At 43.0% G+C, this 25,110-nt stretch overlaps 1 protein-coding gene across 11 annotated transcripts in view; it reads right to left on the reverse strand.

The window, feature by feature from the left end:
• Positions 1–1,918: 1,918 nt before the first annotated feature.
• Positions 1,919–25,110, reverse strand: part of FHIT (fragile histidine triad diadenosine triphosphatase) — a 1,448,934-nt gene continuing 1,425,742 nt past the window's right edge. For 4 of the 11 annotated variants that reach the window (XM_034658575.1, XM_034658574.1, XM_034658580.1 and 1 more), the window contains one exon: positions 1,949–2,398. The gene's annotated coding sequence lies outside the window, so the exon portion shown is untranslated. Of the gene's footprint in view, positions 2,399–25,110 lie in introns of all 11 variants that reach the window. The other 7 variants (XM_034658582.1, XM_034658581.1, XM_034658578.1 and 4 more) reach the window with 5 other exon arrangements.

Consider the following 25,110-nt stretch of genomic DNA (forward strand, 5'->3'; position numbering starts at 1 on the left):
TACAGAGACTGGCTGCTGTGCTGTTGTCTAAGCACAATGGAAATGGACTCCCACATACACATAGTTATCCATTGTTTACCATAACATTAGTAACTGTCCAGCTCTCGGGCACAAATGAAACAATGTGGTGGATATTTGTGCCCAAGAAGAAATGAGAGAGAAAAAGAAGGCTACTGCCAGGGACATTATTTTTTCCTTCTGAATTTTCTCCGTACAGAACAGACCCACTTTAGCAAATGGAGTAATAGTTGTTTTTCCCCTATTGGTATCAGTAGGCTTTGTTAGTTCTAGAAACATCTCTTAAAAGGCACTATAAACAATCCTTATTGGGTTATCAGGCCTCCCATCAGGCATGGGTCTATGGGGCTGGCATGGAAGTAGAGCTTCAGGGCTGGCCTTCTGCACCCCCAGCCTCCACAGCCTCCACGGCCTCCCCAGCCTCCAGACCATGGCAGAGTTACAGGAAGATGCTGAGCTGAGGAAATCCATGGGAGGAAGGGCAGAAATGAGGCTCCTCTAGGGTTTTAATTGGATAGACGAAATGGAAAACACAACTGCTATTAGGCTTGCAGTATCACTCAACTGTTTCATCAGTGACTGTTTATTCACTTCTTTGAAAGCCATTGAGTAAAATGTGCAATTAGCCCCAAAGGCAGGGGTCTGGTCTTCTGGTGACATCTGCTATTAAAACGGAGATGGAATTGGTGTCTGACCTTCTGGGGATAAGAAAAAACGGTATTTTTAGGTCTCTTTTTTGGACCACAAATCAGCAACCCTTGAGCTGGGGGAAATCACCCCCATCTTCCCTCACTGGCATTTTATCTTCTGAACACATTCTGTTCAGGTTGCAGTGCTTTTTCCTTTCGGCTAAGAAAGAAGCATCTCAGACTAGGCTTGGGAATGAGAGGCTTTGGGGGTCTCAAGAAGGCACTTGCCAAACTATTGTCAATAAATAGGGCTTTGGCAAAGACATACAAGATTTGAAGGAAGATGTCTTTCAGTCTATTGGCTCATACTAGATCAGAAACAGTCAAACACCAAATGTCCTAGGGAGTGGGATGGATGGTGCCCCCCACCCCAAGGCCAAAATAATCCACATCAAATCCCGGGAACCTCTACATGTTTCCTTATTTTGAAAAAGGGCCTTTGCAGACGTAATTAAGTTAAGGATATTAAGACCAGAGAACATCATTCTGGATTATTTGGGTGGGCCCTTAATCCAGTGACAAGTGTCTCTAGAAGAGATACACAGAGGAGATACACAGGAGAGGCGGAAGGTGAAGACAGGCAGAGACTGGGATTTTGTCAAGAAGATCCAAGGTTTGCCAGCAGCCACCAGCAGCTAGGAGAGATTCCCCCCAAGCCTCTGGAGGGAGCAGGGCCTCACTGGACTTTGGACTTCTGACCTCCAGAACTATGAGGGGACACATTTCTGTTGTTTTAAGCCACCCAGTTTGTAGTAATTTGTTGTAGCACCCACAGGAAAATAATATACCATATGTCGATGATGGTGTTGGGGTCAGGGAGTAGCCCATAAACCAAAACAGATTCTTAAGGAGGCTTTTTTGTGGTTCTTTATCGCATGCTATGGATATGTTTTATTTTTCTCTATAAACTCTATAATCTCCCCTTTAATTAATATACCAGAGGAAAGAAAGAGCCTACTTCCGTCATCCTTCCTTAAAGAGACTATTACGGGCAAGGGGCATGCTTCCTCAACCAACATCAAGAGCTTTTCCATTCCCTTTCGTTACATTCCTACCACTCAAATAGTCAGTCCGAGGTGTCCGATCGCCTCATTACATGTTTATTAGTTTCCTGAAGCCCATTTTTGCCATCTTAAGCTCTTTCAGCTCTGCCTCTCTGCACCCGAGGCAGGAGGAGAATACAGCCGAGGAAAGGTTATGCATTTTTTGTTCTGTTTTGTTCGCTACCAAAAATGGAGACTCTCTAAATTTTATCTCAGCTTTAACAAACCTTTGGTTACAGGAAGCATGGTAGTTCTAAAAGATTGACTTCCTCGGTTATACCTTTCAGAGGCCCCAAAATATCAATTTTTAAGTTACCCAACACACAAGATAAATATTTTAACTACCATTTTATTTCCATCCAGACCAAGGGACAATTTAGAAAAGGTTCTATTCTAAGTACATAGCCCAGAAAGTGTGGAAGGGCTGTCGATGCTGTTATTTTGAAGTTAGCCTGTCAGTCATCATGATTGAAACATAACCCCGATGGCTTCCACAAGTGTAATAAAATGCTTCGCAAAAGGTTGCAGAATTGTAGGATGTAATAAAGTCTGCTTAGCTTCATTTCCAATGCCGCGGTGTCCTAGAGAACGAGGCCCATTTCCTTATGCCTTGGGATTTGTTCAAGTTACTTTCGTGCCTGGAAATGACTGAACATAAAAACAGACATTTAGTTAGAACCAATAGCATTTTTTGAGTTATGGCAATAAACAAAATGTAAGTTTGCTTACTGCTAATCTGTTGGATTGCCACTAACAATTTCGAAGAAGCCATATAGATGTGGGCAGAAGTGTGATATAGGTGGGTTCCAACCCTGCTCATTCTCCCTGGATCCCCACATTTTCTGTGGCTTCTCTCCACACCCCACACCCCAGAGGTAAGCTGTGTGGTCTCTTAAGAATCTATTTTATGGACACGAGGCTTACATACAAATGAAGCCAATTCAGACCTTTATTAATCAGGTAAGAATGGATTTTCAAACATAGACGTTACCAGAATTACCTGGTGAGATTGTTAAAAACACAGATTTCTCAAGTCTGTCCCCCACATTTTGACTTAGCAGGTCTGGAGAGAGGCCTGAGAATCTGTGCTTTTTAACGAGCTCTCCATAAAAGCCTGAGATTTGGGGAATTATTGAGCTAGTGTGTAGCCGGCAGAATTTGCTTTGCTTCAAGGCTAAGTTACCTTAAGGATTTGGGCTAGAATTAAAACAAATAAATTAGGAAAGGGGAGGTTAATCTTGGAAAGAAAAGAAACCCCCTAGATCATATAAGTGCCTTTCATATCTCTGGCATTCTCCCTCTACCCCAGAGGAGAACCTGTTTGATCCTCGGCTTCTGGGCCTTAATTATTGGTATCAGTGCGAGTGCTCAGGAACTGGACAGGGTGAAGCTACCAGCTTGGAGGACTTGAAAAAGACAGTTATAGGAAAGAGAAAATTAAATAGGAGGGGAGGAAAGATGAGAATTTTCTAGGGTAGATTCCATGATCCTGGGGGAAGGTTGAAAGAAGGGGTGCTGGGAGATGTTGGGCGCAGCTACCATGGGTATGACATAGGAAGAGATTTTGAGGAACTTTGTTGAGAAGCACAAATGAATTTCCCCTACAATGTTTTCAAAACACTTCAGTATAGATTTGCGTTGCTTTTCACTTCCTGTTTGCTCTTTGTCTGCTAAATGGATGGTTCTGTGTGTAACACTGTAGACAGATCTTGGGGGCTGAGCTGCAAAGCCTCCACCTTCTAGGTCCAGCGTGTAGTTCAAGGGTGTCGCCAGGACGGGCTTGTTCAGCCCTACCTGGGTGAGGGGACCCTGGCGCATGGAGAGAGTTTTCAGTGAGTCTAGCATTATGCTTTTTCTATCAGTACATACCAAGGTCAGAGAATAAAGGGCAGGCAGGGCATCCCTTTGGAATTACATCTGGTCCCTTCCAGGACCCAGAACATAGAAGCCTAACCGCTTCTGCTTCAGCCTTCACATTTGGGCTCAGGATCTATCCGCCCCACCCCCATCTACTGGTATCTGGNCCCCCCGCCACCAAGAGATGGGGGCCTGTCTCCTTTCTATATGACATTGGGATTGTTCTCTGTTGTGCCCAGCACCACCCATCTTGTCTGGACATGCAGGTCATCTCCTGATCATTCATCACTGCCCTTGTCCTTGAACAATTATTGACTTTGAGTCAGAGGCACCTGTGCAGGCCTGGAAATGGATGTGTCCTTTCTTTTCCTCCGCCTCACCTGTCTAGGGCAGATTTATGTCCTAGGAGAAGTTTCCCTCGGTTTTATTTTTGGTCTTTTGAACGTTGTGGCCCTGTGTTATGGGCCGACCCACCCTCCCAGACACCCACCCTGTAATTTCTGAGTCTTGGCGGAAGGAAGCCTCTCTCTGTAGCTGAGCAGGCTTCTGGGCAGTCTACGGACAACGCTTCCGCACATGCCCCTCCCGCAGCGCCGCATCCCTGCTGTGGGCCTAGCTTCTGCACCCTGCCTCGTCTCCAGCTGGCCTGGAAGCTCGTGGGAAGCAGAGTCTGCTACCAAAGCCAGAGCACAGCGACGGAACGCGCCGGGCTTTGCGGAGACTGGGGTCTGAAGTCCAGCCTCAGGACTGACCGGCTGTGTCTGTTGCGATGCGGAGCGTGCCCGGCTGCCGTTGGTCGGTCGGGGAGAGGACGGAGCCCGTGAGCGCACACAAGGCACTTCGAGCGGAGCCTCGCCCACTGTAAGCGCTCACTCAGGTTGGCCCCTGGCGTCACTACCGTGATTTTTTTCTCTGGATTGCATTGCCAGTCAAAGCAAGTGAACATCAGAGCTCAGCTACCAGCACGAGGTTCAGTCCCATTTTTGGAGAGGGTGCACCTGGGCAAGGTGCTCATCTTCCCATCTTCTGGTTGGCTGTCATACAGTAGGTGCCCTTCATGTCCCTGGTTCCCTTTACTATCACCTTCAGACAGTGGTGCTTTTCAGTGCTACGTGGGTATATCAACAAATGTCTTTACTGACGTGTGCATGAGATCCTGGGGGGGTACAGAGAGGTGACTGATGGGCTCGTCAAGGTTCTTCCAGCCCCTGTGGGGAGACACTGGGCACAGGATACGGGGAGGCAAGAGATCATTGGGTGCCAGGCAACCAGTCCAGAAAATGTGGCCTTTCTGGAGCTTCAAGAACAGGGAGCATGTGCCTGGAATGTGTGAAGCGGGACTGATTGCCATGAACATGTGCTTTTCACATACTTCTATGTCTCTGGTCTAGTGGCAGAACTGAGAACACCCCACTCCCCAGCAAGGCCATGCTTGAGAAATAACAGGGAGTATTATGAAGGTCATATGAGAGGTTTGTTTTGCAGGGTAGGGAATAAAGGCAGAAGGGAAGCACCATGATCCTGGAATATCGAAGAGATTTTTGGAAAGGAGAACTTCGGATTTAGAAGAAAAATAAAAATGTCCAAAGGAGAAAGATGAAGTTTTGAGTAAGGCTGGCCATGTGGCGTGTGCTGTCATCTTTTTGTCCATCTCTCCCTGGAGGCTTCGGGCAAGTCTTTTACATCAACTTGCATTTTGCTGTCCTGAGTTAGTGAGCACAGGCAGCAGCAGAGGTACCAAATGGATCCCTCGGGTTATGAGCTGAACCATGCCATTTCTCCTTGAACACACAGGTGTCTTCATGCTCCAAAAAGTTCTCCACAAAATGGGAGCAGAGTCCCCGGTTTTCAACCGATCCAGCCAAACTCTGCACGCATTGAAGGCAACATCTTTTCACTGGTGTGCCCCCTACTCTCTGATAGGTCCAGAGGAGGAGTGTCTTCTTTGAAGCTAAGAAAACAGATCAACGTCTCTCTGTTCTGTAGGTGAACCTGGAGGGGAGCCGGCCACAGTCCCTCTGACTGACAGATTGCAAAAGGAACATCTGGGGCCTCAAAAACTCAACACACCATCCCCTTTGGTTTCTTGAAGCTTGTGTTTCTCAACTTGGCTATTCACTGGAATCACCTGGGGAGGTCTACCAAAAAAAAAAAAAAAAGATGTGCCTCCATCCTACCCCCCCCCCCCCCCCCCCAAAANCCCCCCCCCCCCCGCTCCAAGATTCTGACCTAACAGGTTGGAAGTGTGGCTTAGAGCTCTGGGGGGAAATCACTGAGTGTGAAAGCGAAGAGCTCTAACCCTGTCTCCTTTCTGATTCGGCCCCAAAGTGTGCTCCCAATAAAATGCTCCAAGTGCCCCAAAGCAATTCAGGTGCTGGAGACAAGTTTCAGTAGGTTTCAGATACAAACATCCAACAACTTCTAGTAAGGCTGTCTGTCTGCCTCAGTCTTAGCAGAGCCTCGTATACACGGGCAAGTGTTGGCCTTCAAAGGTAAGTGCTTCCTGCCCGTGAGGTTAAATAAGATGATTTGCATCCATATCAGGGATGTCACAGAAATGGTTTTAAGGCAAAGTAATCACACTCACCAGCAAAACAAAGTTTTGAGACATGAACATCAAATTCCTCTGTAACAACTCTCTTCTTTTAAAAGTAGCTCTTTGTTCCTAGCAGGCTAGAGCTGCAGGCAGACAGCCATGGAAAGTCATTCTGCTCACACCAAAAACAAGAGGAGCAATTTTCTACGGGAAGGCACCTCTGACCTCTGCTTTTCAGTTTTTTCTTAATAAACTGGTCTCAGAGATTGGGCCACAAAAGCCACTGGTGGCAATCTTTTAGAGTAAGTGGGTAAAGGGGAAGCTGGGGGAGAAATGGCAAGGAACAGAGAGCCGCTCTGATGAGGCACTCTGAGGCAATGCAATTATGCTTCCATCTAGAGGTAGAAGGGCTTCCCCCCAGCACAGTGGCCAGAAACCCAACAGTGCGAGGACAGACTCAAGAGCAGGGTGACCTCACGCCAAGTCTCCTAACTCAAAATCATTCCTCGGTGGTGCACCACTCGTACTGATTAATAACACAACTTCCTATGATGAGAAAGTGTGAATTAACTTCCCCCGAAACTTCCCCATTGCCCAGCCTCGTGTTTGCGCATCCTTGAGGGCACCATAGGGCCAGCCCTGCTCAGGAGGGGGGCTGCCGTGTGCTGTTCTGTAGCAGAGCTGGGGCTCACCCGGGGGCTGTCCTTTATAGAGTGGCCACAGACTCGGCATTGTCAGTTTTCTCTTTGAAGGCATACATCAAACTCTAAGAACAGCAAACACACAAGAAAGATGATGCCCAAGCTTGTAGCTGTGAGTGATTTACAGAGACCCTGCGGGGCTTAGCACTTCCTTTATCTACTGTCTCCTGGCAAGTGAAGCTGCGAAGCCTTTGAGGCTTGATGGTGGGAGTGAGGAGGCAGAACAGAGCCAACCCGCTGCTGGCAAATTCGTGGTACTCCTGGAGCGTTTTCTTGTTGCCCACTTGAAACCAGTAAGTCCTCTCTCTTCCACATTTGTCCCTTTGACGTCCCCTTCCCTGTATCTGTACCCAGCAAAGACTCTCCTTAAAAGGCTTTCTCGTTCCGAGGGAGCTTATGAAGAACAGGCTTTATTTGTCTCTAAACCTTCAGCTGATATTACTTTTCCCCGAGACTCAGTTGAAATGAAAAAGGATTACTTTGTATTTACTTGCGTCTTTCGTGAGAGAAACTAATTTTGAGAAAGAAAGTCCCTACAATGTGAAATACTTTCCCTTCTTCCCAACTCCCCAAAGGGGCAAAAGGAAAGCTAAAAGGTGTACATGCTTTGTCATTACTTTGTCTGACAGATTCTTCTTATCCTGCTTCGAGGGTGACCTTCCTCCCGCATATTCCTTCGCGCTGCTCGTGTTCTTTTGTTATAAAAGAATTTTGGAGCCAAGTATGGAGCAGGCTACCTGTGATAATTAATGGCTCTGAGAGTTTGCTGAATGTGTTATTTAATTAATGGCACTTGTGTCTAGAGTGTGTACAACTCTTGGTTGAATAAAAGGTGTATTTGCTGAGGGATTATAGACAAATACTCAAGGATCGTCATATGGAGAATTGGTCAGGGTTCAGCACATTTAACAGCCTAATGGGGTTATTATATTTTTTGTTCTCTGCCATTTAAAAGCTACTGAAGTTGATATAACTCTGTCCTTTCTGCCTTGTATGTGAGTTTAGATTACAATCCAAAAAATCCTTAGGTTAATGGATAAAAATCTATTATGTGGAGCAGGGCCTTTCATCAAAAACAAAAAGATGGAATCTTGAAGGCTCTATTTTGAGCATGAAAGTGATGGTTAAATAAGTTCCACTTTGCTTCACCAACTCACAAAGAGACTAACCTGAATTACATTCAAGTTCTGCTTGGGACCAAAAGATTAAAGGTTGAAAATTGGCAAGAAAACACGGTTGAAGGCTACTGGAAACACAGAATATTTCACATCACCCTGCTTTTCTTGAGACTCTTTCTCATGCTAAGAATGAAATGCAGATGAAAAGACAGGGATGAACACATCCATGCAGAGACATCAGCAAGTCCATATGGGGAAATCTCTATGGAGCTATTTCTACGGGTATTCGGAGACTGCAAATAGGAAGGGTCCAGCTTTAGGCTTGCATTGTCACTGTGTGTGCCTAGACATGTTGTATCTGCTCTCTGGACCACTGTTTCTGTCTTTGTGAAACAGTAGATCGACTCCCTTCTGGCCCAAAGATGCGCAGAGTGATTTCTTTCAGTAGGGACATGGAAGCTGACTGTCCCACTGATAGAGGAGATAGCTGAGTGATCACTTTGAGGACTTGAGGATTATTTTTTCCAGGAAGGGACTCCTTTCTGGGCATATAAATGTGCCTGGCGAGAGGGCTAGAAGGCTCACCCAATCTCCAAAGCCCAGCCAGGTGGGCCAGGGGACAAGACTCAATCCAGGAGCCTGCCTTCTTCCTTGCTCCATCCCCCCCCCAGAGGCCTCCCCAGTCATGGCAGACAGTGGAAACAGAGGCTCTTGCACACACAGTTCAACTGGAGTGAGGAGAGAGGCCCTGAAGGTTGTGCTCAGCAGGGAAAGCCATCTGTCCCGAGCATCTATCAGCCAGCTCTTGCACTCGGGGGTGTCGATCTTTATGTACAGAAACCTCATGCTGTCTTCACCTCAGCCCCATGGGGTAGATATCATAACCCCAGTTTTCCAGCAGGAAAGGGTCACTCAGTAAGTGCAAGAATGGAACCAGATGTGGTTAATCCCAGCGCTCAACCTCTTCACACCCACAGTAGCCAATATGGTAGCCACTAGCCACACGCAGCTAATGGGCACTGAAAAATGTGACTTGAGATGTGCAGAAAGTATAAAATACCCACTAGGTTTCAAAGACTTACTCTAAAAAAAGAAGGTAAAATGGCTCAATCATTTTTATATTTATATTTTTAGATTATAAAGATATTAAAATAATTGGATATACTGGGTTAAATATAAATATTTATAAATACTAATTTAATCAGTCCTTCATGTGGCCACTGGGAAATTGAAAATGACACATGTGGCTCACATTCTGTTCCTATGGGACAGTGCTTCTCCATGACAATATCCTGGCCCAGGCTCTGGCGTGAGCACGGAGTGAAGCTGCCCAGGTGCAGGGGGGCAGGGGGCTCTGCGAATGTCTAAAGAGTTCATTTAGTATTTAGTATTTAAGAACATGAGCTCTGGGTTCAAGTTAGGCTTGTGACTTACTTGCTGTATAACCTTGATCAATTTACTTTGCCAATTTGTGCCTCAGTACCATCATCTACAGACTGGGAACTTAACTGTATCTATCCATAGAGTTATTACGAGAACTCAGGGTAATACAGGTAAGACACCTCTAGACTCCAAAGAAATGTCAGCAAGTGATTTGAACACTCATGATATGCTAAGAGCTGTTCTAAGGGCTAGAGACAATGACCTTGTCCTTAGACACTGACTTGCTAGTGGAGGATGCAGACAAACAAATCTATAATGTGGTGACGGATGATAGTGAGCGCTATTAAGAAAAATAAGGCCAATTTAAGGGAACGAAGGAGACGGGCACTCTTCGGACTGGGCACCTGGGGAAGGCCTTTTGGAGCAGATGATATTTGATTAAATCCTGAATGGAGGGAGAAAAGGGAAAAATTTCAGGCAGAGGGGCATAAGTGGGGCCAGGACCCCGAAGTGGGGCATGTTTGATGTGACCTGGTGACAACAAGGAAGGCGGAAGGCCGGAAGAACGAGCGTGGGTGAGAGGCATGGGAGATGAGACTGGATTTGATCTTCTGTCCTTTTTGGTGGCCACCAAAACTTCTTGTGATTAGGCCCTGCTGGCTTTTCCAAGTATGGAGGAGAGACATAACCTAGCTTGCCATTTAAAAGAATTTCCTATTTTAACGTGCTCATTCTTTTGTATGACCTTGGGTGAGTTTGGGGGTAGAGATATATATTTTAAGATTCATAGTCAACAGTTAACATGTGATATGCTATATACAGAAGTTATATTTTTAACTGCAGTATCACAAAAGCTTACCCAGAACGAGGGGGAAGTTCTTAGGTTTTAGCGAGCATACTTTTCTTTTAAATTTTTGCACTACATTGCATTTCCATGGAGTCTCATTCTTTTGATTAAAAAAAATTAAAATTAACCACACACGAGATATTCCACCTTAAAAGAAAAAAAAAAAGAAACTGCCCAGATAGGTAACAGATCCTTGAGAAAAAAGTAATAAGACAGAACTTTGATAGGGGTGTCAAAGATAAATGCTGATTTTACTACAGTAGGCATATTCCTTGTTGCAAGTCGATAACTCTGGAATCTGCAGGAGCCACCCGCGAGTGGATGAGAGAGGGGGCAGAGCTCTAAGAGCAGCCCCGCACTCCGCGGTGCCAAGACTGGCCTTGCCTGCGAGAAAGCTTCCTTTTCCTAAAGCTCTAACTCGGGCTTTTCATTTCTAATTAAAAAATGATTCAAGCAACACCATGCGCTTCCACTTATTCAAAGCAATACCACACCATCAGTTTGCAGCTTAGAATGCCGACAGTTCTAAACTTTCCGTGGGCCTCACTGGAGCAAGATGTAGAGCTTTAGCAGAGGGAAAATTGCTCTGAACATCTAATTACATTCAAAGCCATTTTTACCTGTCTTAAAGGAATGGAAATGATCTGCCAGTTTTTATAGACCTTCTTGACCTAAAGATATCTGCTGGCGGGAAAAGAATCCTCAACTGGGTCCTTTTAATGCTTTAATTATTACACGAGCTATCATTTTACGCACTGACTCACACACTTTGAAAAATCCCTTAAATACGCATTAAAATTGATTGGCTAATCCTAGACCGTGGGGTGGCTCTTGGAGGGCATGTAATTGTGTGTGGGCATGGGGGGTTAGACACAATTGACACAGAGTCAACTACTTTATGGGGGGATAAGGTAGAGAAATCAGTTTGGTCACAGGTACTGTTGACGTTGTACAGGCGACTCACAAGAACTGAGTCATGTGCTTGCCTGTTCTCCAATCAGTCTTGTTGCTTGGCCAGCAGTTCCTCCAGGGTGAGGATATACTTCACCTAGTGTGCCTCAATGTTTGGCTCAAAATGGGATCCCTATAAATAGTTGGTGATTGAGTCCTAGACCCTCAAGGTTAAGAGGGTCCTCTAGGAAGCAAGCAGTCTGTGCCCCTGTTGTAGCCAGAACTCTTGATGACAAATAAGGAAAGTCCAGTTCAAATGAGCCTCGGAAGAAAAGTGTCATCCTTACTGACCATTTAACTGTGAAGGGTGGGATGGATGTAGGAACTCATCTCCCCTCTTTATCTTTTTGTCTCCCTTTGCTCTGGGGGCTTCTCCTGCATTAGACTTCTCCAAACGATGATGAGGATGACTGTCAATAGTCTCCAATACACGTCACCCCTCAAGGCCTTCTCTCTCTATGTCCATACACCGAATGGTGGAGAAGAATTCTAATAAGCTGGCGGGGGGAGGGGTGTCACATGCCCAGACTGTGGCCTGTGAATGAGATCGGCAGTTCCAAATTCAAATGTCTGCTACAGGGGCACCTGGGTGGCTCAATCAGTTAAGTGTGTGCTTTTGGCTCAGGTCATGATCTCGGGGTCCTGGGATTGAGCCCTGCATGGGGTTCCCTGCTCAGAGGCGAGCCTGCTTCTCCCTCTCCCTCTGCCCTCCCCCTGCTTGTGGCGTTCTTTCTCTCTCTCTCAAATAAATAAGAAAAGTCTTTAAAAAAAAAAAAGTCTGCTGCATCCCGTCCTCTTTTCTGCTCGAATCTCTCAACAAGCTTTTCGGTGTTTTGAAATCCAAGAGTTAATTTCAGACTCTTGGTGAAAAACCCCTATCTTTAGAGGAAAAGGTCTTGAATGGAGCCGTTGGGAGTCCTCATTGATCCCAAGAATGCAACATCTAATGCATTATGGTCCGAGGTTGATTAGCTTTGATTCACTCCTACTTATTGAATGCAGTTTTAGCTTTTAGGAAAATATTCAGTCTGTAACTATGGCTGCATAGAGAAACAGGGGACAGGTACTGTCTTTTTAGCAGTGTTGTGACAAGTGGGTAAAGTGACCAAAGCCCCTAGCGCAGAAATTACCAAATTCTGGCTCCTTTTCTGAAATTAGTGAAGAAGCAAGAGTAAGTGGTGTCATAAGCCTCAGCTTCATTGTATAATTCTTACTGTCAATTAGCTAGAGTTTCAGCAGGAGAGGATGTCTCTAAACAGAAACCCACCAATTTTAGTGTGAAATAAGTGTGGGCTCCCAAGTCAAACAGCTGGCACTTGAACCCTGGCTCTCCACATAACCCTGAGAGTCCTGAGGGTGTAAGCCTCACTTTCCACATCTGAAAATCAGGACAGTACCCCAGGGTTGCTGTGGGATCTGACATAAAGCCTATAAAGCACTTGGTGTGCCTTGTCCGTAATAAGTGCTCCATGAGTGCAGTCGTTCAGAATCATTAATAATAAAGTGTCCCCTCTGTGGTGATCTCCATTACTTAGTTCCTAAAATAATGATCTTGTTGGTCAGTGTAGCCTCTTAAAGTCAGGGAGGATGGCCAAAAGGAAGAGAACGGACTCTCTGATATAGGAGCAGGGTGTCTGTAAAGATTACATGCAACAATTATTCTTTTTTGTTTAAGCCTAATATGGAATAATTGAATATCCAGCCAGCAGTTAGTACGTTAAAGTCAACCTCTTCCTTTTCTTTTGTCCTTAATTTAAAATTTTTTATCAGATTTATTTTTAGTCCTTTTTAGGGTGAAATATAACACAGACAGACGAGTGCAGAAGATATATATACACACATATGTGCTATACACACAAACACATATACATGCATATATACCCACACGGCTTGGAGAATTTGTATTAGAGAATTTTTTTTGACTTATTATAACCTAGGATTTTTATTATATCCTTATCAAAAGGCCTTTTTTTTAAATGATTTTTTATTATATTATGTTAGTCACCATACAGTACATCCCTGGTTTCCGATGTAAAGTTCGATGCTTCATTAGTTGCATATAACACCCAGTGCACCATGCGATACGTGCCCTCCTTACTACCCATCACTGGTCTATCCCCTTCCCCCACCCCCCTCCCCTCTGAAGTCTTCAGTTTGTTTCTCATAGTCCATAGTCTCTCATGCTTCATTCCCCCTTCTGATTACCCCCCCTTTCTTTATCCCTTTCTTCCCCTACCGAGAATTTGTATTAGAGAATTAATACAAAACAAACACATATCTTGCCACCGGCCATGGTGAGGAGTAGAACATTGCCTCTACCCTCTCACCCTACACCTCCCTTTTCAATAACCGCCCCTTTCTTGCATCCCTCAAAAGGTAAACACTGGTCTGATTTTAGGGTGATTACTTCTTTGCTTTCCCTTATAATTTTACCCTCTAAGTGTATCTTTAAACACTGTAATTTAGTTTTGCCTGTTTTGAACTTTACATGAAGTGTAAAGTGTGTGCTCTTTTGTGTTTCTGTTCTTTCACACTCTTGCAAACATTTGATATCATCAGTCTTGCAAGCTTTTGACTATCGTGGTGGGTATATAGTGATAGTTCATTGTGTTTTAAGTTTTTATTTCCCTTATGACTAAAGATCGTTGGCCATTGTGATGGCCTGTTTCCAAAGTGCCTGTTTAAATCTTTTTGTATTTTCTATTGGGCTGTTGACTTTTTCGTAATGATTTGTAAGTTTTTTTTTTTTTTCCTTTAAAAAAATTTCTGGGTACTGGTCATTTGTTGGTTACGTATGTGGCAAATATCTTCCCCCCACTCTCTGTCTTGCCTTTCGTCTCTCTTAATGGTGTCTTTTGATAATAAGATAATAAGAATGTCTTAACTTATATGTAGTCCAATTTATCAATCTTACTTTTATAGTAATGCTTTTTGTGTCCTATTTAAAAGTCTTTCCTGATAGCAGGATCATGAAGATATTCTCCTATATTATCTTCTAAATGCTTTATGGTTTTACACTTCACATTTTGAATTCTAACCCACCTGGAATTGACTTTTGCATAAGGTGTGAGGTAGGGTATAGTTTCATTGGCTTTCTACATGGATATCCAATTTCCCAGAGCCTTTTATTGGAAAGATTTTGTTTTTCCCACAGCTCTGTGACGTCATTTTAATCACGAAGCAAGTATCCATGTATGCCTGGCTCTAGGCTTTGTATTTTGTTCCATTAGTCTACTTTTCCTTGTACTGATACCATGTTCTCTTAACTTTTGTAGCCTTGTAATAAGTTGATATCCTGTAGAGTCAACCCCCCTACACATTTGTCTAGTTTTTTAATAGTCTCTGGCTACATTTCCATATACATAAGAATTAACTTGTAAATTTTTGCCACCACCACCACCAAAAAAAAAAAAAATCCTATGGTAATTTTGATTTGAGTTACATCAAATTTATAGGTCAATTTGAGGAGAGTGGAGTCTTAATGAAATTGAGTCATTCATCTCTCTATCTAATGCCTCTTTAATGTCTCTCATTACTACTTTATCGTGATTTGTCTAGAAGCTTACATATCTTTAATTATTCCTAGGCATTTGATTTCTGATGTTAACATAGGTATTCCTGCTTTTTGAAAATTTACTTCCACCACTGCACTTTTACAAAAGACCTACATTAGTACCTGTTTTTGCTAACAGAAAGAAATCCGAATTGGATTTTTGCTTTTATGAAAAAGGAAAAAAAAAAAAAGCAAAAATAGCATTCAGTGTGCGTTTTGCAGTGAGCGCAGCCCTGCCGAGCTCCTTCCCTGGCAACTCTACTCAGCATTCGGCTGCCATAGCCATGACCCGTGTCTGTGAGCATCTGTGTTTTACCTCCATTTATTTTGTGCATCCATTAGCAAGATGTAGCCTGAAGTAAAGCCTAAAAGAGGTTATTTTTGGGTCTGGAAATGCTCAAAAAATTTTCCGTATAAGTTAATGGTAATTGCTGCTTTGCTTTACACCATTTCGGTTTAGGAAAGGTTTCAAAAGAATGCTCTACTTTGAGATAGCGGCAGGGAAATCTGCATAAGCTAACTTCAATTTTTTTTTCATTTTCTTACTGTGTGGCTGTTATGTTCTAAATGATTGTGTCCCTTCAAAGTCCATAAGTTGAAGCCCTAAATTTCAATGTGATAGTAATAGGAGGTAGGGCCTTTGAAAGGTAATTAGGGTTAGGTGAGGTCATGAGGGTGGAGGGGGCCCCCATGACGGGATTAATGTCCCCGTATAAGAAGAGTGTGAGACGAGAACTTGCCGCTCTCTCTCCTCCATGTGAGGACACAGTGACAAGGCAGCCATCTACAAGACAGGAAGAGGATTCTCACCAGAACCTGACTATGTTGGCACCTTGATCTTGGACTTCTAGCCTCCAGAACTGTGAGAAGTAAATTTCTGTTGGTTAAGCCACCCAGTCTATGGTATTTTGACACGGCAGCCCGTGCTAAGAGAGTGGCTAATAGAGAAATAAAAAGCTTACATATATTGATCTTCCACTCAGAGGCCTTGCTAAGTTTACTCATTAATTCTAATTGTTTCTCAGCAGATTGTTTTGTGCTTTCTGTATACATCATGCTGTCTACAAATAATGACACTTGTATTCCTTCATTTCTAATCCTTCTACTTTTTTTTTCTCATTCTTGCCTTACTGTACTAGCTAGGGCCTTGAGTAATAGGGCCGTGAAATAGCAGGACTAAGCGTAAATATTGGCATCTCATTTACAATCTCAGATAAATAGTGTTGAACGTTTCATCTTTAAGTACAAATTCCCTTGTAATTTCAGTGTCCTGCAACTTTTATATTTATTAAGTCAGATGTTGAATTTGATCAATATATCTTTCCACATCTACTGAAATGATCCTATCATCTGTCTTTTATTAGTCTAGTGAAAGATAAGGCTTAATTGTCTAACGTGAAACCACATTGCATTGGTCATAATTCCCCTTTTCATAGATTGTGCATTCACACACATACACACACGATCTGTCCACTAATCTGATAGATTTTAGGATTTCGGTATCTGTATTTCCACATGCAATGAGTCTACAGAGTTCCGTTCTGTCATGTTCTTGTCAGGTTCGTATGCAAGAAGGCAACTCATACAATAAATGGAGAAGTGGAATTTCTCTTTTTCAATTTTCTGGCAGAATTTGTTCTATCAGTCATATAGATGATAACGATCTTATTCAGATTCTTGTTTCTTTCTTAATTGCATGGTAGAATGCAGCAGTAAAGTTATCTGGGACTGATGTTATTGTTGTGAGAAGGGTTTTAACTGAGGTTTGAATTCTTTAATAGTTATCCAATTATTTTTATTTAATTATATTTTTTACTTTGTGTCAGTTTAGGTAAAATGTATTTTTTTTTAGAAACTTACAAATTTCACTCCAATCCTCAAATTTTTTGGTCTAAAATTATTCATTATATGCTCTTTTCCTTTTGAATGACTGTGATATTCAGATAGACGTTTAGCATATTACTGTCAGCTTTTATGTTCTTCCAATAAATGCATAGAAGTCATAACTACAAGTTAAGTTACTCTCTAAACACAAGTTTAGTTGCATCCACAAGTTTTAGTTTTCTTTGGTTGAAAATTGTTTCTAATTTCTATTGATTGCTTTTTCTTTAGAATTCCTTTTGGATGAGACTACTAGTGATGAATTCTCTCAGCCTTGTCAGAAAATGTATTTGATTCACTTTCATTCTCAAAGAATAGGTTAACTGGGTATGGAAATCTACGGTGACAGTCATTTTTTTTCAATTCTTTAAAGATGTCACGCCGTGGGGCACCTGGGTGATGCAATCGGTTAAGCGTCTGACTCTTGGTTTCGGCTCAGGTCCTGATCTCAGTGTCATGGAATAGAGCCCTAAGTCTGCTTGGGACTCTGTCCCTCTCCCTCTACTCCTCCTCCCCCCACCCCACGCTCTCTCACACACACACTCTCTTTCAAACAAACAAATAAATAAGATGTCATTCCATGGTCTTGTGATTTTCTGGGTTTTTGTTGTTGTTCTTGCCTTTGGTCTCTTGGTCTATTACTCCTTTATTTGTGAGGTTTCCCCACCCCCATCCCCACTATTAAACCTGAGACTCACTCTTTGCCTTTCTGCAGTTGTACCATGATGCACTCAGGTCTGGATGCTACACTCCCTGCTCTGGAGGTGGTGTGTTCTTAAATTCTGGATTGGTGGTTTTTGCCAGTTTTGAAAAATTCACAACCATTATCTCTTTAAATATAGATTCCACTGGAACTGTTTCGGAATTGTGAATAAATATCTCTTAGGCTCTCTTATTATATTTTATGTTTTCTAACCTCTCATGCTTTTCCCCACTTTTCTTTCATCTCTTTCTAAAGTACATTCTGAATATTTTCATATGGCTCATCTTTAAGGGTTTAGTAACTCTCCTTTTGCTGCTAAATTCATTCCTTGAGTTATTATTGCATTTTTCTGCTCTAGAATCTCTGTTTTGTTCTTTTTCACACCATCTCATTTTCTTATAGATTCCATCTCTCTGCTGATTTTTAAAAATCTTTCTACCTAGGAATAAGTTAAAGACAGTCATTTTAATGACTATGTCTTTTCATTCCAATTTTAGGTATCCTGTGATTCTAATCTTATTTGTATTGACTTGTCTCTGCATATGCTATGGGGTATATGTATGCCCACATTCATGTCTTGGGTACGTGAAGAAAATAATTTGTAGAAATATTTTAAGATCTTGGGTGGTATTATTTTTTTCTAGGGATGATATTTTTCCCCCTTTGGTTCTGCCAGGCACCTAATATGACTAGCAATTTGGGATCTTACATTTCCAAGACTGAAACTTTCTCAATTGCCCAGATGATTTGAAATTGGGCTGTAGCTGGAAGCAAGGCAGGCTTACATCTGGGTCATTCTTTTTCCAAGGATATCACTTCTCGGATTTTTTCACTCCTACCTAGGTATGGAGATTTAGAAAGTGCTCTACCATTGGAAACCCAGCTTTCATTGTTTTAGCCCCATCTGCCTCTTCAAGAAACAGATGCCCTCAGTAGAGAAGCAGCCGCAAAAGCTGGCCTCCTCTCTCTGGATTTCTGGCTGTTCTTGGATCTTGACGTTGTAATCCCTTGCTGCCTTGTTACCTTTAACAGATGTTTGTGTATATTCTGTAAAATTTTTCCTAGTTGAACACAGTGGGATATTTAATTCAAATTATTTGGTCTGTTAGTAATAGAAGCAGAAGTTATTCTTTTTCTTTTCTCGTTTGGTGGTCTGAAAATATCCTGCCCTACAGGTTTTATTCTTTAAATATTGTTTAAACCAATAGTTTATCATCTTTAAAATATAATGGAAATCACAGGGAAAATAATGAATCTACGTATTGGCATAACTAATGGACACTCACAGTCTCCATTGCTCACCATTCATGATAAATTGGAGGTAGTCGAACATACTGAAATGTCTTTTGTATCCTCAGAGAAGTATTAAATCGAGAAGGATCACAATTGAGAGCTGTTTTTGCTAGTGTATTTCCTAGCTGTTACTTTGTATTATTCTCATAAAAACCCTAGGATATAATTAAATTGCTTTCCACCGTAGTAATTCAGATAAAGGAAAAGTGAGGCACAAAAGAGTGACGTGTCCAAGCCCACAGAGTAAGTTTAGTGGCAATGTTGATAGGGAGCCAGCCTAAATTATTTAAGACACTTCCACTGAGAGTAAAAAACAAAATGGCAGACAATCCAGACGTTATTCTTAGGAGACTGAAAATGATTTTTTAATTTTTTGATTTGGTGGTGAATATGCCTAGTGCTTACGATAAGTGATTAAAAATATATTTTTTTTCTTTTTTGGTGGGGGAGGGTGGGGACACAATTTTTACAGAACCATAATGTTCACTTTATCAGTCCTTTCTTTTCAAAGCACATTCTAGAAAGTTCTGTGTAAAGCTCCAGACAATCATTTTCTTTAGAAGAGGCATTATCTGCCACCTGACTTTCTCTTGATTCCAGGTTATTTACATGAAGCTCTAGTAGGGGAAACAAGGATTGCCTTGTGATAGGGTTGCAAAGTGGTAATAGTGAACCAAAATAGTTAGGTCAGTGCATTGGGGTCTGGGGAGGGCATGGGGCAGGTGGCAGGGATCCAGCCCCTAAAGGAGCTGGCCACGAAAAAGTGAAGATGAATTCCCAAGATGCCTTCCCAGCACTCTCTTTCCCTGTCTCTGCATGGCTCCTATCCTCTCCAAAGATCCTGGTCTACCTCATGTGTCCTTAAAGGAGGGAAGAGGGAGAAGAGGGGGCACATTACGTAGACTTGGTCTGGAGATCTAATTTTACTAACACTACTGAGACAAGTGGCCCCAGTGGGATATTTTAATTCTCTAAATGTTCCTTCCTTAGTTTCTCTCCCCTCTTTCCTCCTCTTTTTTGGAATTTACTTTAATAAAGAAGACAGTTTCCATTGCTCACCACTCATGATAAATTAGAAGGAATAGGCCATACTGCAGTGTTTTTTGGATCACCAGAAAAACATTAACCCCAAAAGGAGTACAATGTAGAACTGCTTTTTCTAGTGTGTCCTGATTGGTTGAGCACCTAACTTGATTGATGCCCCCGGAATGTCAATATAATGGAGGACTTCTTATGTAAGAGGCGACTTAGGGACATGTTAGGCATAGGATGGAGTGAATTGTATAAATGTTATTACAAAATGATAGGTCAAAGATTACTAATATGAATTTTATACCTTCCTTCATATTAACCACCCGTAACCTGTAGGAGAGTCTTTTTCCCATCTTCCTTTCTGGCAGAGACAAAGACAAAATGAGAAGGGTAGAAGGAGAACATCACACAGAGTGAAGAGAAGCAAGCAGAGAGGGGGGAAATAGTCTTGGGAGTGGGGAGAAGTTTTTAGATAGTTTCTGCAAGAGTGTGCAGATTGATGTGTGATACAATATCCATTTCTGGAGATGAGATGAGGATGACGATGATAGGCTTTTTTCCCTCATCATCTTGCAAGATGCAACTAAAAGTTATTCTTGGCATTTGGATTACACTTTTCTGAAAAGAACTCTGTGCTGAAGTTTCATGTCATTCAAAGATTCATAAGGATTAACATTAACCATGGGACACTAGTCATTTTTACTAACTTGAACTAACTCTCAATAGAATTCTGTAGATTCTTTAGTCATCAATGACCTGTGGAAATCTTTTTTTTTTGCCTGAACTATTGGGCATATGTAGAGAAAGCTGGATCTTGGTAAAATACTTTAAAAATAATCAAACTAAAACCCATTTTGAAACCATGGGGGTCGACCATCTCCGGATTTTTATAAAGGGACGTTTTTCAAGTATAACTAGGTGGTCATCCTTTTGGGTTGTGGTAAGATAAATCATTTAATAGGACATTAGATTTGATTATTTCTAGAGCTTCTATAATTCTGTGGTTTCTTGTTCCCAATTTAGATCACAGGGACTTGATTTATTAATATATTAATCCAAAAAATAGAGTCTTTAATTCCTTGCTGTGGAAATCTGGTTCTGTAAAGGTAATCTACACAGAATTAAAGGAGAATAAAACACAGCACAGTGCTGTAGAAACACGAACTGCAGAGGAAGGGAAAAGCAGACTAAAGTCTCTTTTCCAGCTGTGTTTAAAATGATGGATTTTTTTTTTAAAGAGCTTTGAATATACTAAAGTGTCATTAGCCTTAAAGAATCTTCTCTTGTACTTCCACACTAAGGAAAAATTTTTATTGTATCAATTCGGCAATGAGTGTTGGCAAACACTTTCCTTGGTATTTAATACACCTCCCCATGGGGATTGCCTGGTGGGTTTAGGATTGATCTGGCCAAGGAGCTGAAGTTAAAACCCTCCCCTCCCCTGAGAAAACATCCGAATACTATCATCTGCTCCCTTGGCCTTTCTCATCAGAGGCTGCTATGCTGAGAGCAGACACTCTCTGTGAAGGAGGAGAATTTTTCCAAGCCAGTGGGGTGTGTTTTAAGAGATACAATTCAGTGACCAGACATGTGCTAAATAAGCAAAGCTGTCCTTTCTAGTCTACCTTGACTGTCCATGATGGTGATACAAGTGTGGTCCAGTGGCTGGAATTATGGTGATTTTTCAAAAATGCCAGTGTCAAAATTTTGCCTCGACAGTATATCTGTAACTACTAATAATGCTGTTTTGAGCTGACTCAGTTGCTTTGAAATTGCATGGCTCTGTTATGAGTAAATGAGAGGCAACCAATTATCTATAAAATAATGGCATGCACAGAGGAGAGTTTGATGAATTACGAATGAGCTCTGCTGACACAACAGGGTGTGGAAACCTGCCCTGCTCCGACTTTCTATCTGAGTTAAGGGCGATGCTTGCATGCTTTACAAACAACTTGGCCCGCTCCTCTCTAACATGGGGTGGGAGGGAGTGGGGACAGAGATATCGTAAAACCTTCCCTCACTAGGACACACGTCATTGCTTTAAAATGAAGTAGGAAACTCAATATGGGGTGTGTGAAGGCAGCAAACCCAAGTGTTAAACACCTGCATGAAGAATTACTACGCTCCAGGAGAGACACGCACATAAGGGATACCGATGCTCTCTCCCCTGAAGGGATTCAGAACAGCGACGAAAAGAGCCATCATAGAGCCGCGTCCCAGAACTTGGCCCAGAGTGCAGAGAGCCAAGGCATAGAGTCACCAAAACAGAAGGCAGATGTTGAATTCCTGGAACCACAGGATTTCCCCCTCATCAGGGATCTGTCAGGTGGAGGAAGCTTCATTCAGCAACCCTTGGACTGTTGGCTCTGCCTGGGCCTGGTGAAGACAATGCCTATTTTTCACTGTTGCTTAAGAAACTGCAGTTTGAAGTCGTTTTCTACTAGAGAAAGGCTACAGAGAGTAGTCAGAGCACCAGAACATCCTGCCGGGTTACATGGGAAGATAAGGAGCATTCTATACAACGAAGCGGGTGTTGATGCCCTGATGGCTTCAAGAGGCTGAGAAAACAGTTCCTAGATGGGGAATGTTTATCTCTGTGGTCTTAAGGCAGTCTTACGTGAGGATTAATGTGGGTTTATACAGAAAGAAGATACAGAACAGGGCTTTCTACTTACTGAGAGGTTGCTAGCTATTTCCATACTGAACATTCTGCAGAGAGCAGGGTTTTCCTCCATTACAGATGGTTTCCCATATTGTGCATCTCTGAGTATAGATTTCCACATTCTTCAACACACTGGTTTTTAAGGTAGACTAATAGCAAACAAGGTGTCAAGGCCATGCCCTAGGAGTTGGTCTCCCAGGAGAAGCAGTGATTTCAAACAGATCCAATCAACCTAGAGACTGAGCATGCCGGCAGGGGCGGGGGCGGGGGGGGCAGTGGGGCATAATGTGGGGCTTCCTGCCCAGTGTCCTCCAGCCAGGTACAAGAGACTGGCCCCTTATTCCTAGGGAAGCTAACTCTGGTTCCCTCCAGAGGCCTTATCTTCTCCATTCCTGGTCAGAGGCACAGGGAGCACTGGCTTAGGGGGTAGCAACAGGCTTGGAGTCGGCTTGCTCTGGGTTTGAATTCTCACCTCCACTGCTGTTTTCCAAAGACAGGAATCATTTGTTTAAAATAGTTTTAGATGATCTGCATTGAATCTTGCTTAACTTACTCTCTTTTAATCCTTTTAAATAGGTCACATAGTCTCAGTTTGGTGCTGGAATCGAATGGCTAGACTCTCTTTTTAACAAAGAGAGAATGAATCTCAGTCCCAACAGCTACAGGGAAGCAAGTATGCCAACCTGGAATTCATCAGCATTGTTTTTCTATCCTCTTCATTTGTGTGCTTAACTTCTAATTACAAGTAATACTCCTTTTTCATTGAGGTTAAGATATAAAGTTTAAAAGTGAATCAGATAACTAATGAGCACACAATCCCCTGGTGAGACACAAATATGAACAAAAGCCTGAGGAAATGGGACTGAGAGCGATTTGGGAAACGCTGTACTCGCCCAAGGTCCTATTATTTAGGCACGTGGTCATGTGGTGGAGTAAAGAGGGGCGGCAGCCGAGGGAGGCATTGGCTCGGTCTGGAACAACCTACAAGCAGGCAAAGTCAGTTGGCGCAAGTTTAGCCCCATTTGGGGTCCTGCTGCCCGGCTGCGGTGTGGCTGGGGAGGCAGACGCCGGAGCGGGTGGCATTAACAAGGCTGGCAAGGAAGTCCAGCAGTGAAGAGAGGCAAGTGCTTCACGGTGGAATCAGGCGGGCAAGCAGAGCAGGTGGAGAGGCTAAGGAGAACATTCGGAGGACACAAGGGGAGTTGGGATGGAGTGGCAGTGCTGGTTGGAAAATCAAGCTCTTTTAGCAAAGATGGGCTGTACAGACACTAAGAGAATGGTCTTTGGAGTTTGACTGGGTTCTCTCTCAGCTCTGTCACTTGCAACTCTTTACCTCAGAATAACGCTTACCATCCCCGAGTCCCGGTTTTCTCATCCTCTGCAAGATGGGATCAGGGAACTTACGTCTTCTACATTCGGGACTGCTGGCTGTCGTTATGGATTCCAGGGCTGCATGCCCGGTGCATGTTGTTCATGTCAGTGAGAGACAGCAGCACCCCGACCCTGGCTCGAAGACTGACTTGCTGCTGAGGGTATCATGGGGAGACCCTGGAGAGGCCTAGTTTATCTGAAGCTCAGATAAACAATGAATAATTCTTCAGGTCTAGGTATATTCAAATATTATATGACAGCCCTCTTATTTGTGAGAGAGCGAGTGAGCATAAGTGGGGTGAGGGGTAGAGGGAGAAGCAGGCTCTCCGCTGAGCAGGGAGCCCAATGTGGTGCCTGATCCCGGGACCCTGGGATCATGACCTGAGCTAAAGGCAGATGCTTAACTGACTGAGCCACCCAGGTGTCCCATGACAGCCTTATTTATTTGACGAGATTTTAGAAGTACTGTGAACCCCTTAACATTGTATAAACATTCGGTGTGTAGATACATTTTGAAAAGGAAGGAGAAGGATGTTAAAGAACCAGGTGGACCAACTTCATGATCAGATTTCCAGCAAAGAATGTTCCCTTTCCCCTTTGTTTCCAAAGGGGAGTATATATAGTCCCTTTAATGATTTATTTATTTATTTCCTTTTTTAAAGAGGGGGTGGGGGAGGGGCAGAGGGAGAGGGACAGAGAGCCCCAAGCGGACTACGAGCTAAGCACAGAGCCCGACACAGGGCTCGATCTCACAACCCCGAGATCAGGACCTGAGCCGAAACCAAGGGTCGGACACTTAACTGACTACCACCCAGGCGCCCCTCTAGTTTCTTTATGCTACAGGAGGTGAGGATGCCCTTGGTGAAATCCTATAACGCTGCTTAAGTCCCTAGCCTCCAAGACACTAGCTGTGCCATTTGGCAACACACATCATCCCTCCTTTTCTCCATTCCCACATCTGACTGCTGAGAACACGGAAGGTGATTTGTTTGGTCTGTAACCAAAGACCTGTAAAGACAGATCTTAATTAATTTAAAAACCCACAGGTACTGTGGCGGTAGTTTGTGCAGCAATTTAGGATGACCTTCTTTCTGGCAAGATTTACCAGGCAGGTTGATTCACCCGGAAGACAGGAGATATTAGGCCTCAGGGCAGGACAGAAGCAAAAACTGACAAAGCAAAGCATACAGGAAACTTGGGTACTAAGTTTAAATCCTCTTAAAACATCTAGAAAATGCATTCTAACACTGAGCCCTACAATTCAGCAAGCCTCAGGAAAAGCCTAGAGCTTTCTCGCCTCTATCTAAAAGTTCCCATTACTTAAGAAACCCGGGGCTGGGAAAGCCTAGTGAGTTGAGTCTGAAGAACAGCAACTCCATTTGAATGGGATGTTCCAAAATGACACACTGGCTTTTGTAAGAGGAATAGAAAGAGGTCTGCAGCTATGCCTGTGGCTCTGTGTTCTGAGGCAG

Source organism: Ailuropoda melanoleuca, chromosome 4 (assembly GCF_002007445.2).
Source record: "Ailuropoda melanoleuca isolate Jingjing chromosome 4, ASM200744v2, whole genome shotgun sequence".
Taxonomy (NCBI): domain Eukaryota; kingdom Metazoa; phylum Chordata; class Mammalia; order Carnivora; family Ursidae; genus Ailuropoda; species Ailuropoda melanoleuca.